Here is a 12508-nt window from a genome sequence, read left to right as displayed (position 1 = left end):
CTAGAGTGACTAGAATATCCCCAAAGGAGCGACAGACTAGGATCCAAGCAATTGTTGCAGTATCACCAAATATTAGGGTAATTACTTTTCAGATAGTAGCAGTATTCCATCACATAGTACCATTTGTGTTACATTCACAGGAGGAATCCATAAGCACTGAATCACAAAGGGATAGGGTGCAGATTCCTATATGTTGAAGGGAGCAATACCCTTTCAGATCACCACCACCACCATATGGACCCTTCTTTTGAGGCCAAACACTGCAGGACTAGACACATTGAGGCCTACAGGAGATGGATGCACACATGCCACATTAATCCTAGCCCCGAAATCCAATATATCTAGCCCTCTTCCTTCATAGAGCTATATGGAAACCGTACAAGACTCTACCCAATACCTGCTAGATAGGGCTGGGAGACAACTCAGTCTAAAAGCCTGCCAGTCTGTGTGGACAATACTGAACTAAATGGAGCAATGGCCGGGCTTGGTACAAGGCAGCTTCTACTCCAAAGTCCTGCCCCGAATGTGCCGTGAGACAAAAGTGAGTAGTTTTTGTCATGCATGTGAATTGATATTTGCATCTCCATCTCACACCTCTATTCTGCTTCATCCTCATCTAGGGCACAAGCTGGGCATTTTGTTTCCAGCATCCCAAACAATACAGGCATGCCTATTTCCATCGCTTGCTTCATGCTGAAGGCATGTACAAATTTTACAACCTTGGTCCAGAGGGACTCTTCTTTCAAGATCTCCACACTGTACATGCAGGGGTTTGCCTTGGAGAATGTAGTTGCAGGATATACCAATCAGGCTTTGATAAAGACCTCTTTGTCACTCTTCTACAAGACAGGCAAATTTATGAAATTAAATTTACACCCCACTCTTTCTCAGGGAGGCTTAAAGCATGAAAGTAAGACAAAGAGGGGTAAAACTTAAAATATTTAAAAACTGCAACTTTCACAGCCAGGTTTAAAATAGGAGCCGCTAAATTCCGTGGTGCAACAAAGGTCTGACCAAATAAATGTTTTGGTCTTCTATCTAAAAATGGCCAAAGCTGGGGCAGGGGGCTAATTCTGCCTGGGAGTTTCATACATGGGGTTCTGCCACAGAAATGCCTTGTCTGGTGTCACTGCTCTTTGCCACCTTAGCCAATGGGACCTCCTGATCATAGCATGTAGCCGGCAGGTGTTGAAAAAGGTGTTTTGTAAAGAACTTAGTTCCCAGACCACTTAGAACTTTGTACACATGTTCTGACAACTCGAGTTGGGACAGGTAGCTCGTAGACAACCAGTGCAGTGCTTTGAGGATGAGAGTGATATGAACCCCTCTCACTGATCCAAATAACAATCAGAAAGCAGCATTCTGGACTGAGTGCAGCTTCTGCGTCATCTTCAAGGTGGCCCCATGTAATGCACATTACCATGATCTATACAGGGTTACTCTATCATGTTTCACTCTAGAGCAAGACCCCCAGCTTATTAACCTATAAAATTATCAACTTCAAGTTGGGGGGGCATTGCCCTTCCTGAAACATAATAGGGCAGCAAAAGATCATTTAAAATACAGCTTCTGAGCCAATTCTACCTCTAAGCCCTATTAAGGCCTTGGGCTGAAAATGCTGAGCCCAACACTTTCTATCCATAATCCTTCAAGTAAGAGAAACCTCTGAATAAAACAGCTGTCTTCTCAAAAGCTCACACTGAGCATTTTGTAAGAGTTATAAATGTTGGCTTTTGTAACTAATGCTGAAAGTCAAAAGGATACCAGCTCTCTCTTGTCCCGGTGCTCCCTTCTAAATGGATTCTGGAGGAAGAAAACGAAGCCCCCTTTGTAATCTGATATCTGAAGCAAGTGGTTCATTCATGTGGTTTTGTGGTAAAGAGGAGTCTGCAGCACGGCTAGACCTGATCTTGGTATACTGCAACTTCATTTGTTATTTCATTCTGCAACCCTGAGAAAACTCCTCCCAGTTTCACTACATCATCCACCTTTGACTAGGGGTGCATGGGGTGTTAGGGGAGGGGCATTACAGTGGGGGACACGTTGTGCTCCTTCTGGGGCAGTTTGTCCACCTTTGGTCCCCACACTCTGCACTCAGCTCTCACCTGTGACTCCTGGAAGCTGTCAGTATGCGAAAGTGGCCACACGCTGGGAATGGCTCCGACTGACTGGCTAAACCAGTTAAGGGTATCTGACAGGTCTCAAACCCTCAGTGAGTTAGGGGCTTTCTCTGAATGTGAATACAGGCTCCAGAAGATGAAGTGGACAAGACTAATAGTGGGTCCAACAGTCAAGAAGGTGGTATCTGCATATGCGGTAGAGGGAAGTGAGGGGCAGGTGGCGCTCGTCCACCTGGGAAGGTGGCCCATCTAGGAGAAGGAAAACTCTGCTGCCTTGCGGGATATCTTCAGGAGAAGTAAAGGCTAAGGAGTAAACCGTACACATATCCCTAAGACAGTTGGATGGAACCTTGTACGCCTCCTTCCGGCAACTCCTGCAACCAAGCTGGTGCCAAGCGTATTGCTTTCCTTTCCTTTGGACCACATCAGTGAGGCCGAGTGGGGGGTGGAGGTGGCCTTGTTGTCTGGACAGCCCAGGACCTCCACACATACTTCCCAGGCTGTGCCATGGGTAGGTCACTTTGGTGCTGCTAACGCAGTGGTTTGGCTTTGCCCCCGGAAGAACAATCCATTGTCTCTTGAGACAGATGGATGCCAGTAACAACCGCTAATGCGTATATCTATCTTCAAAGTGCCACCACACATTCAGCTAACTGTAAGGACTTTCTTCTCCATTATAGTGAAGGAGAAACTGAAACACAGAGGTGAAACCATTGGGTGGTCTATTATCATGGCGGCAGAACCATGATTAACATTTAGCAGCATGTTACCCTCAGCCAATCTTTTGCTATTTTAAAAGACATTTTGCAGCAAAATCCTGTGCATGTGTGCTCAGAAAGAAGTCCCTCTGCTTTCAGTGAGTGAGGTTATAGGATTGCAGTCTTACAAAAACTTTCAGCCCTAAAGGGGGACTCAAACATGAATCCAGTCACCCATTGGAAGGAATTAAAAATAGAACTCTTTAGGGCTGCAGTAGCTTACCACTCTGAAAATAGATATCAGCAGCTCGACTTTTTAATTTTTCTTTTATCACATGGTAGTGGCGGCTATAGATCTTTGGATTTAGTTTTATTCCCACCATGGGATAAAAAGACAATAAATCTCAAAGCACTTGGTGCCTTATGTCATCTCCTCAATAATGCATGTATGGTTCCCCCCGCCCCCCCTTGAGGTGTCTATGTTACGGATTGTATCTTAGCTTTGTACAAAGCCACTCTAAGATCTCTCCTTCCATCTCTTACAATCGCATCCAGAGTGCACAAAGAATAACATAGTTTTAATAAGCCTCCAGTGGAAGCTTGCTTGCGTGGGTAGCTTTCTCATTAATCCTCCCTCAACTCACCCCCGGCTTTCGCATGAGAGGGATCTCTTACTGGAGCATAAGAACAATTCCTGGTGTGTTCCCTGAATGGTGAAGAGGAGGAGAGTGGAAGCCCTTAGAAAGATGACCTCATAGCTGCTCTGAATATTGATGCGTAGCTCCCAAACTGAATGAGCACGGCAGAGTTGGAGGATGTGTGGACTTAAAAGGACAAAGGGGCAAATGTTTGAGGACAAACGGGGAATTTGGATAATTCAGATGGAGTTGTAAAAGCACCATAGCAGGAGGATGACTTCCTTGGAACAGGGCTGTTACTGTAGAGAATGCCCTGCGGCCTTCCCTAAGAGAAGCCCATATGAGGCTGTTGGTCACGTGACGAAGAGGGCTGCCTGGCAAGTTTTCTCCTGAATTAGGAGGCAGAATGAAGGAGGCTGCTCTATTCCCAAAAGGCAGGGATCCTAATTAAAAATAACATTTCAGCAGTTCATCAACTGCTGTAGAAGATCTGCTGGGCAATTCAGCTTTTAAATTAAGGATACGCCTTTGGGGGAAATCATTCCTGTTAGGAAGGTTTAACTTTGCAACATGGTGGTGGAGTTGATGGAGGCATCATTATATGCTTTTTCTGATGCCTGGAGAAGGTCCATTCCAGGATAAAGTGACAGGGTTATGATAAATCTATTCCTTCTGAACAGCCAGGAATAGTATTTTACCTCCATCACCTCCTTCTGGCCCTGCTTTTTAGGGTCCTTCAGCTGGACAAAGGCAAAAACAACAGGCCATTTTGGCCCCACAGCTTCTCTTGCACCTTAAAACGTATCTAGGTTAGGATGACTTACACAATGATTCTTAACATGTTTACTTGGAAGTAAGCCCTGTACGCAGACTGAATATCCTTAGGACCTTAAAATTCTTCTGTGGCAGCCACATACATTCCCCCACATACAGATGGAGCAATTACAGTATTGCACCGCAAAACTTGCCCCAATAGAGCTCAGTACTGCCACAGCAGTCATGTGCAGACCATTCCACCAAGTAAGAAAAAGCGTTCTGCATAGCCAGAGATGGAATGAGTAATTTTTGGCCGGCTGAGACAACATCTCTCGCCCTTGACTGCCCCAGGGCCATCTTTTGCCATTATTTTTGAATATTGTACCTACGTGAGGTTCTGGTCTGTATAAAGTGGCCAGAAATGACTGGGAGGGGACTGGCATTCGGTAGAGGTTGGGAACAAAAGGATGTGCATTGTGAAGAACAAATGCAATCTGCTGCCAAACTCAGGGGCGGTCTGGGGGGGCGGGCAGGTGCTGGAAATGGAGGCTGTGTCACAAATGGAATGAGCTGGGCAGAGATTCATCACCCAACACGTCCCCAGGGATCTTACCACAATAGTAAGCTGAGCTCAGAAGTAGGCCATGCCAGTTTGGAGATGCAAGGGGGTGGGGGGATGAATGGGGTACAATAGGAACAGAGGACGGCGGGCGAGCAGACAGAGAGACGCAGAAGTGTGGAGAGCCGAAACTGGGGAAAGGCGCGTTAAGTTGGCTTGAGGGCGCGCTTAGATTCGCTACTAGAAGGGTGCGGGGTGGGGGTGCAGGGGAGGCGCATAAGATCAGAAGGTTTGGAACGAACAAACACCTGAATTTTCAAAGGAACGCATACAGGAGAAACAAATGGCACGAGGCAGGTGCTGAAGGTCATAAGAGAGCTGAGAAGAAAGCGGCATGAGGAGGATCGCGGGGGGCAGGGGTACCCAGTAAGTGCTTGAGGACGTTCGTAGGGTCTGGAGCTGGGAACGAAGTTTAGGTGGAGGGGGGACAAGCGTGCCCGATCTCTTTATCGTCAGCAAGGACACGCCGCTTCTTCTATCCTCGGGAGTTGCAATATATCCCCCTTCCTCCGCTGTCCCCTCAATAACTTGTCTTCAACCGCGAGAGGCTACCGCAGGATCGCTCTCAGCCGCAGAAAACGAGCGCCGAAGTTCAGGAGAGGCCTCGGGTGTCAGATCATGCCCGCCGGGTGGGTTTACAAATCTTCGCGGTTCCGGGAAGAAATGACCTCTCCCCGGCCCAGAGGAGGCTTTGGCTTTTTGGCCACGCGGGGCTTGGAGTGCGCGGGGCTGGCGAGGCATCCCGAGGCGGCGCGCAGTCTCCGAGGAGGCATTGCCAGCGCTTTCTCCTCGGCGCGCCTGCTCTGCGCTCCGCAGCAGCATCCCTTGCTCGTCGCTCCTTCGGCAAGTCGCTTTCGCGGAGGCGCCTGGTCCAAATGGACGGCGGGCAAAACTTCGCCCCGCTCCCTTGCCCGGGATTCCCGCCGCTGACGGAGCGGCGTCCCCCCCCCCCCATTTGCCAGCCTCGCGGCGCATCTTGCTGCAAAGTTGCTCTCGGCTTGTAGGAAATTTGGGGCGGGTGGGAAGGTGCTCTATGGAGTCCCCGACCCCCTCCCCGTGGCGGGGAGTCCTTCAGCGACCGTCCCCGCGCAACTCCCCCAAAGTTGGGTACTGGGCCAGACCCGCGCGCGCGTTCACACGCCTCGATTCCCCTTTTTTACTTACCTTCGGGGTCTGTCCAGGGGGGTCCTTGCCGTGCCTCCTCTTAGTCCCACATTGTCACCCGGAGAAGCGTCTGTGACAACTGGGAGTGACATCAGCCCGGAACAATGAAATCAAAGGCTTGACAGGCGAGGGAGGCCGAAGCCTCGGGACTCTTTTGCCTCCCCCTGCAATCCCGCCCAGCCGCCCTCGGCCCCTCCTTTGCTCGCCGGCTCCCTCCAGGATCCAATTACAGCGGATAAAGGAGACACTAAAGGAACAATGCACACTGGGTAAGACCATCTGCCAAGGACAGGGACATTCCACGCCCCCCCTCCCGGCAACGCAGATCGCTCACCCTCTTTTGTATTCATTTCCCGGAAAGCGACCCGCCGCGGGCCCGGGCCGCCTGGGGTCCCGCCATCGAGGGCAGGGTGGAGCTGGGAGGCTGGCCTCCTCCGTTCGGGCTGCAGGACTTGCACTGCCTCGTTTCACGCTGCTTTGCGCTCGCCCTCCCTTGATTTGTTTACTCGAAATCCAGGTGGCCGCCTTTTCCTGCTTGTTGTCTGCCCAGAAGCCTGCCTGATTTCTTTTGATCATGCACTTTGGGTGGTTCAGAGATCTTGCCCCTGCTGCCCCACTCTGTGGGCTCTCTCTCAGGTCACTGGGCGCTTGCTGCGAATTAATTGTGGGCGCCGCGCAATTCTTTTAACTCAAGAGGAGGCCAATTGTTGGAAAGTGAAAGAGCCCCTGATTATCCACGGGTCACTCTCAGTGCTTTTAAACTTACGTAGTTCATTCATTGGATTTCCTCACTGATTGAGTGCACAGTTCTGAGGCTGGCGGAGACTGAAATAATTTGCAAAGAAAACCCTATATTTTCCCCAGGGATTCGGATTATTGCAATGAGCCTCTCCTTTCCCCAGATCCGTTGCATCAACTTCATTCAAGTTGAGCACAATAACTTGTCATTAATGTCAGCAGAGAGGAGAAACGCCATGGTGCATCTGCAGCAGCACAACTGGACACCTTAATTTGCCCCAACTGCAGCAAGACACATCTCCCACATTGGTCTCTACAGCCGCAGCAGACACTGCAACCTTCCAACAGCTTGGCCTCACCCCCAAAGGCACATTCCTCCATCTTCTCCTGAGACAGACAGATGCCAACAACATTATTATTTGGGTACTCTTGCACTTCCCCCATCATGGTTCAGGAGGATTTGAGGTACCGGTACTTGATTATTAGAGTAACAGGGACCCTTTCTTAGCTAAATTTGTCATTGTCCAGCCAGCAGTGGGTCTTGTAATTCAACTACCGTACCTGTTTGCAACAGAGAATAGGAGAGGACTGAGAATTTACAATGGAAATAATGAAGTGAACTCCTTAGCATCCCATAACAGCATCCTGCTTGCCATCCTGTAGGTCATGCAGCTACTGTTTAAGTGTATGTGTCTAGTTTAGCTTAATATAGAGTTGTTGGTGTCAGAAAAATAAAGGCATATAGAGTTGATTCGCATGTGCAGGTTAATCACCTGGTGGCTGCAGTATCATCATGATGACATCCATGTGTGAATGAACCATCATGGTCTTCCAAGCACCACAAGCATGTCAATCATCAGTCCCAAGCCCTAAACAAGGCAAGTTGTTGGCGTTAATATGTGTGGCTTCCATTTACTCATGCAAATAAATCTGTGAATGTGTGCATGCATGCACACACACACACACACACACACACAGGCACTAAGGTAAAAGATAAAGGACCCCTGGATGGTTAAGTCCAGCCAAAGGTGACCATGGGATGCTGCGTTCATCTCGCTTGAGGCTGAGGGAGCCACTGTTTGTACACAGACAGCTTTCCGGGTCATGTGGCCAGCATGACTAAACCACTACTGGTGCAACAGGACACTGTGACGGAAGCCAGAGCACACGGAAATGCCATTTACCGTACCTTCCTGCCACAGTGGTACCTATTTATCTACTTGCACTGGTACGCTTTTGAACTGCTAGGTTAGCAGAAGATGGGACAGAACAATGGGAGCTTACCCTGCTGTGCAGATTCAAACCACCGACCTTATGACTGGCAAGCCCAAGAGGCTCAGTGCTTTAAAACACAGCGCCACCCATACTGAACCTTTGCAATCTATACTACATTGTCCTATAAGAAAAGAGAAGGTACGTTGCAGAAAGGGATTTTCAGAGCACCTAGGTTTACTCACTGAAGCACATCTTTCGGGGGAGGGGGAGAGAATACTCAAGATGGTCAGTTCCCAGTCTGACTTGGACAAAAATTCTTTCTCACCCCATATACTGGAGCCAGAAAGAGGGTGTATATGTGTAGAAAGAAAGGAAAGGAAGCTGTGTTAGGCTATATCTCTATGATGCCACCCAAAGCACTTGAATTTTCATCTTATGGAAATACTTGATAACTGAAGTAGTTGCATGGAAGAGAACTGCTACAAATGCAAAAGGGGAGGAAAAACCCCCTCCCTGGCCCTATTTGTCCACAACAGAATAGAAACTGAAGCATGGGGTGAAGAATGCCATTTCTATCATCTAACAATTGCCAGCACAGCCTTGGCAGAGGAATGTGACACTCGTGTGGGATGAGAGAGAAAAGCTGCACAGTAATGTGATCTGCTGCTGCTGGCTACCCAAAGAGAGGAGTTGGGTGCAACTAACCACACAACAGGTTGTGTGTGCACTTCACCACAACTGCTTCGGAGATGGTGGGGTGGGGAGAGTGAGCCTGCTATTGTTGTACACCCCATGACTACATTTAAGGCTTAGTGCCAAGCATCTATCTGTCAGGAGCAGAAATGTGCCAGCCCTGAACCTACTGTAAGGTAGGACTGCGGATTGCGGAAGCAATGCCTTGTGTTGATGATGGAGCCAAGTCAGCGTTGCACAGAAACACCCCGTGCTTGTGGACAGGGCATAGATGGATGGGTAAGTAACAGGAGCTTCTTGGAAGCTGGGAAGGGAAGGGAGAAAGTGGCCTAGGGCCATGGCTAGGAGAGGCAGATTTATTAACATTCTCTCTAGCAGTCCGCTAATGGCGGGGTCAATGTGACTACTTCTGGGGCAACTCTATGGCTGTGCAAATGTGGGGAAGTGGTTTGCCAGTCCCTCGATTGGCACCTAGATGGTTGTCATTCACGGGGCTTCAGAATTCCAGAGCATAGGTCTGTTCCTAAACAAAGGAAGTATTAGCTGCTATGAGAAAATGAAAGGAAATGGCACTCTTTTTTTGCACAATAGATACTTGTTGGGTGGCTTTTATTTCTAGTTCTATTGATTTTACGATCATGTGTGGACATCCTGATGTTTCTCACCTCAGCTTCAAAGCAATGCAGCTACCAGTGTCAGTGAAAAACGGTAAGAGGCTACTCCGCCACAGAGCTTTCCACTTTCTAAAACTACTGCAAAGTTGCCTTTTCCTTCTCAGTTTCTAGCTGCCTTGAAAATCAGGTCTACCAAAGGTATGTAACTGCCTCTCCAAACTTATTTCTTTACTTATGCATACTCCATGTTTCCTTATGAAATAAGCTCAAAAGCAGCTTACCTGCCCCCAAAAGCTACTAAAATACATAAAGCCCTGAGGAAAAAATCCACATGACTAAATACATTTTGTATAATAAAACAGATTCAGCATAAAAACGAGACGGGATTTTAACCCATGCTAAAAGCTCAGCAAAATTAAAAGGTCTTAACAGCTCACCTGAAGCTTAAACAGAGAGGCTGTACAGTACTTGGCTCTTGTGGTGCAACAGTGATCTCAAATGGAAAGCAGGGGGAGCAAAAACTACATGGGGGGGGCAGATGAGAAAGAGGACAGGGCTCCTGCTCCTTTAATAGTGGAGTAGAAGAGGGTATTTCAGTTGTAGTTTGTTGGAAAGGGGGGGGGGCTTTCCCTAGAGGGATCTTTGCCCACAGCCCACTCAAACTGACACCAGGCTTGCCTGCTCCTCCTCTGCTCTGATATTTGGCCTTCAGCCAGTCAATGACTTCTGCAGCCTCAGCACAGGAAGCTGCCTTATAATTAATCAGCCCATTTCATCCATTTAGCTCAGTTCCGCCCATACTGCCTGGTAGTGGCTATCCAGGGTCTCAGAGTGGGACATTCCCAACCCTATCTGAAGATGCCATGGATTGAGTCTGGGGCCTTCCCCATACGCAGATGCTCTACCACTGAGTTATGGCCTCAGGCCCCTTTGTTCAAACTGGATTGCAGTTGTATCTAGCTAGGCTCCAGGCCTGCCACTAATGTGGTTACACCTAGATGAATGGCTACCAAGGCTGTGTGAACTGCGATCTGCAGGAAGGACTCGTGTTTTGAAGTAGAATAGCAATAATTAATTGAGCTTCTCGGAAGTCCGAAGATTAAGGCTTTCTGGGAAATGATCTATAATGAAATGAAAAAGGTACTTAAATGTACGTTTCCTAAAAAACCAGAGGCCTTTCTCTTGGGCATTGTCGGCGAATTGGTGTCAAAGAGGGATAGAACTTTCTTTATGTACGCTACAACAGCAGCAAGAATACTCATCGCAAAGTATTGGAAGACACAAGATCTACCCACTCTGGAAGAATGGCAGATGAAAGTGATGGACTATATGACATTGGCTGAGATGACAGGCAGAATCCGCGACCAACGCAAAGAGACGGTGGAAGAAGAATGGCGAAAATTTAAAAGCTATCTCAAGGACTATCATAAACTTAATGAATGTTAAAGTGTTGTGGTTTATAGAAACAAAGGGATACAGCGATATAAGATTAGAATACAGAGAGGATTAGGATGACAGAGATTGAAAGTAACAATTGGGAGTTGCTAAAAATTTTGGACATTGGGATGCAGAAAGGGGGGGGTATGGGGAAGTCCTAGAAAAGAGGTTTAGGAAAATATGTTATGACATTATATGTGTATGTTTGTCTTTTTAAGTGTTTGTTTGCCTTTAAAAAAGTTTGTAAAACCAATAAAAATTTTATAAAAAATAAATAAAAATAATTAATTGAGCTTCTGTTCTGCTCATATTCATTTTCAAAGTTCCATCGACAAACCAGACTAGATGAGATTTTCTTCAGACATTTTAGTCTTGTTGAATGCCAGCATGAATAGTTAGAGAAAATGGATTTTTTTTCTAGAAATAAGACACCCAGCTAGCATCTCTTGGCATGAAAATGCACTGAAGGTCACGTCACCTTGGCAGATTATATTCTTGGCCAATATAGCTGTTGCTGATCCTTGAGATTTGGATATCGCCCCATAAGAGATACTTATTTCACACTGATGGTATTCCACATATGGCTCCACTCCACATTCCATTTACTTTGATGTGTTTTCGTGCCACAAAATTTCAGTAGCGAGGAACCCAACTTGACTGACATGCCAGAGCAGAGCACTCTCCTTCCTTTGAGGTGCAGTCAATCCCAGTGCTTTAGATCCTAGCTATAGATGGAAGTTGCTGACTGTGTGGGAATCAGACTCCCGGACTTGCCAGCCCCCTGCCAGCAAATCCTCTGCCTAATAGGATAAAGTTTGTTTTTTGACAGCCATCACAGCCTTCAGCCAGTCAGGGTGCCATGTGACGATTAGAGTCCACCTCCTTACTTCTTACTGCTGGCTCCATCTGTCTGCTCTCCATCTGTGGAAAATGAGCACAAAGGAACAAGACCAGGTGGCTCTGGAATAGCCGTGCGGCTGACTTTAACCTGTCTCCCATCTGTTCACCTTGGCCATTAGTATGATAATCCTCTGGGCATTTAAAGGAATCCATTTGTGCTGTTACTCCAGGGGCTGGCAAGCATTTTCTCTTAAGCTGTAGAAAGCTAGAGCATCTAATTCCATCTCATGTGGATAATGGGAAGAGACAGTGCACTGATGATACAGGAAAGGTGGCAAGCAAAGGGACCATAGCTCAGTGGTAGAGCACATGTTGTGTGTTGGCCAGCCAGAACGGACCGTGTGAGTCTAGATTGATAATGGCTTCCTGTGTGTTCTGCACCAGTTCTGCTAGTAAGGCATTCCAGCACCTCCCATGATTTGCCTAGCTATATTTCCTATGAATCTCTTCTTCCTATACATTGCTAATTATGCCTGGGCATGGGCATGCCTAGCTAGGCCGATTAGTATGTCTATCATTTCAAAACCCTATTACCCAAGGCTACACATAATTTTGAAGACTGCTAAGGTTGGATGATGATGATAATAATAATAATAATAATAATAATAATAATAATAATAATAATAATAATAATAATAATTTATTTGTACCCCGCCCATCTGGGGAAACCCAGCCACTCTGGGCGGCTTCCATAGAAACCAAGAATACACTAAAATATCACAGATTAAAAACTTCCCTGAACTTCCCTGGAGGACCCAAGACCAATATTGTTTATGCTATAGCCATGCATCATGAAATCTGAGTAAGTGCACATTTACTAAAACTAGAAATCTTTCAATAGCCCTAAAGGAAATTTTAAAAAACATTATTAGTTCAGATTTTGTCTTTTCCTTACAACTAGATTCATCCTAACTTG

The 12508-nt window shown here is 47.0% G+C and overlaps 1 protein-coding gene and 1 long non-coding RNA gene across 3 annotated transcripts in view; one reads left to right on the top strand and one right to left on the bottom strand.

Moving 5' to 3' along the window:
• The window catches only part of PCBP4 (poly(rC) binding protein 4), a 37950-nt gene extending 31052 nt beyond the window's left edge, over window positions 1-6898 (bottom strand). Inside the window, exon 1 of one of the 2 annotated variants that reach the window (XM_081177893.1) lies at window positions 6330-6898. The gene's annotated coding sequence lies outside the window, so the exon portion shown is untranslated. Of the gene's footprint in view, window positions 1-5995; window positions 6168-6329 lie in introns of those variants that run through there. The other variant, XM_081177892.1, reaches the window with a different exon arrangement.
• LOC308577896 lies at window positions 6160-7484 on the top strand. Its single transcript, XR_014003755.1, has 2 exons — window positions 6160-6264; window positions 6898-7484. It is a non-coding gene; the product is annotated as an uncharacterized lncRNA (long non-coding RNA).
• The last annotated feature ends 5024 nt before the right edge of the window (window positions 7485-12508 follow it).

This window comes from Podarcis bocagei, assembly GCF_964188305.1.
Source record: "Podarcis bocagei genome assembly, chromosome: 2".
Taxonomy (NCBI): Eukaryota; Metazoa; Chordata; class Lepidosauria; order Squamata; family Lacertidae; genus Podarcis; species Podarcis bocagei.
Note: the sequence above shows the minus strand (reverse complement) of the source record. Positions and strands in the feature narration are given on the sequence as shown.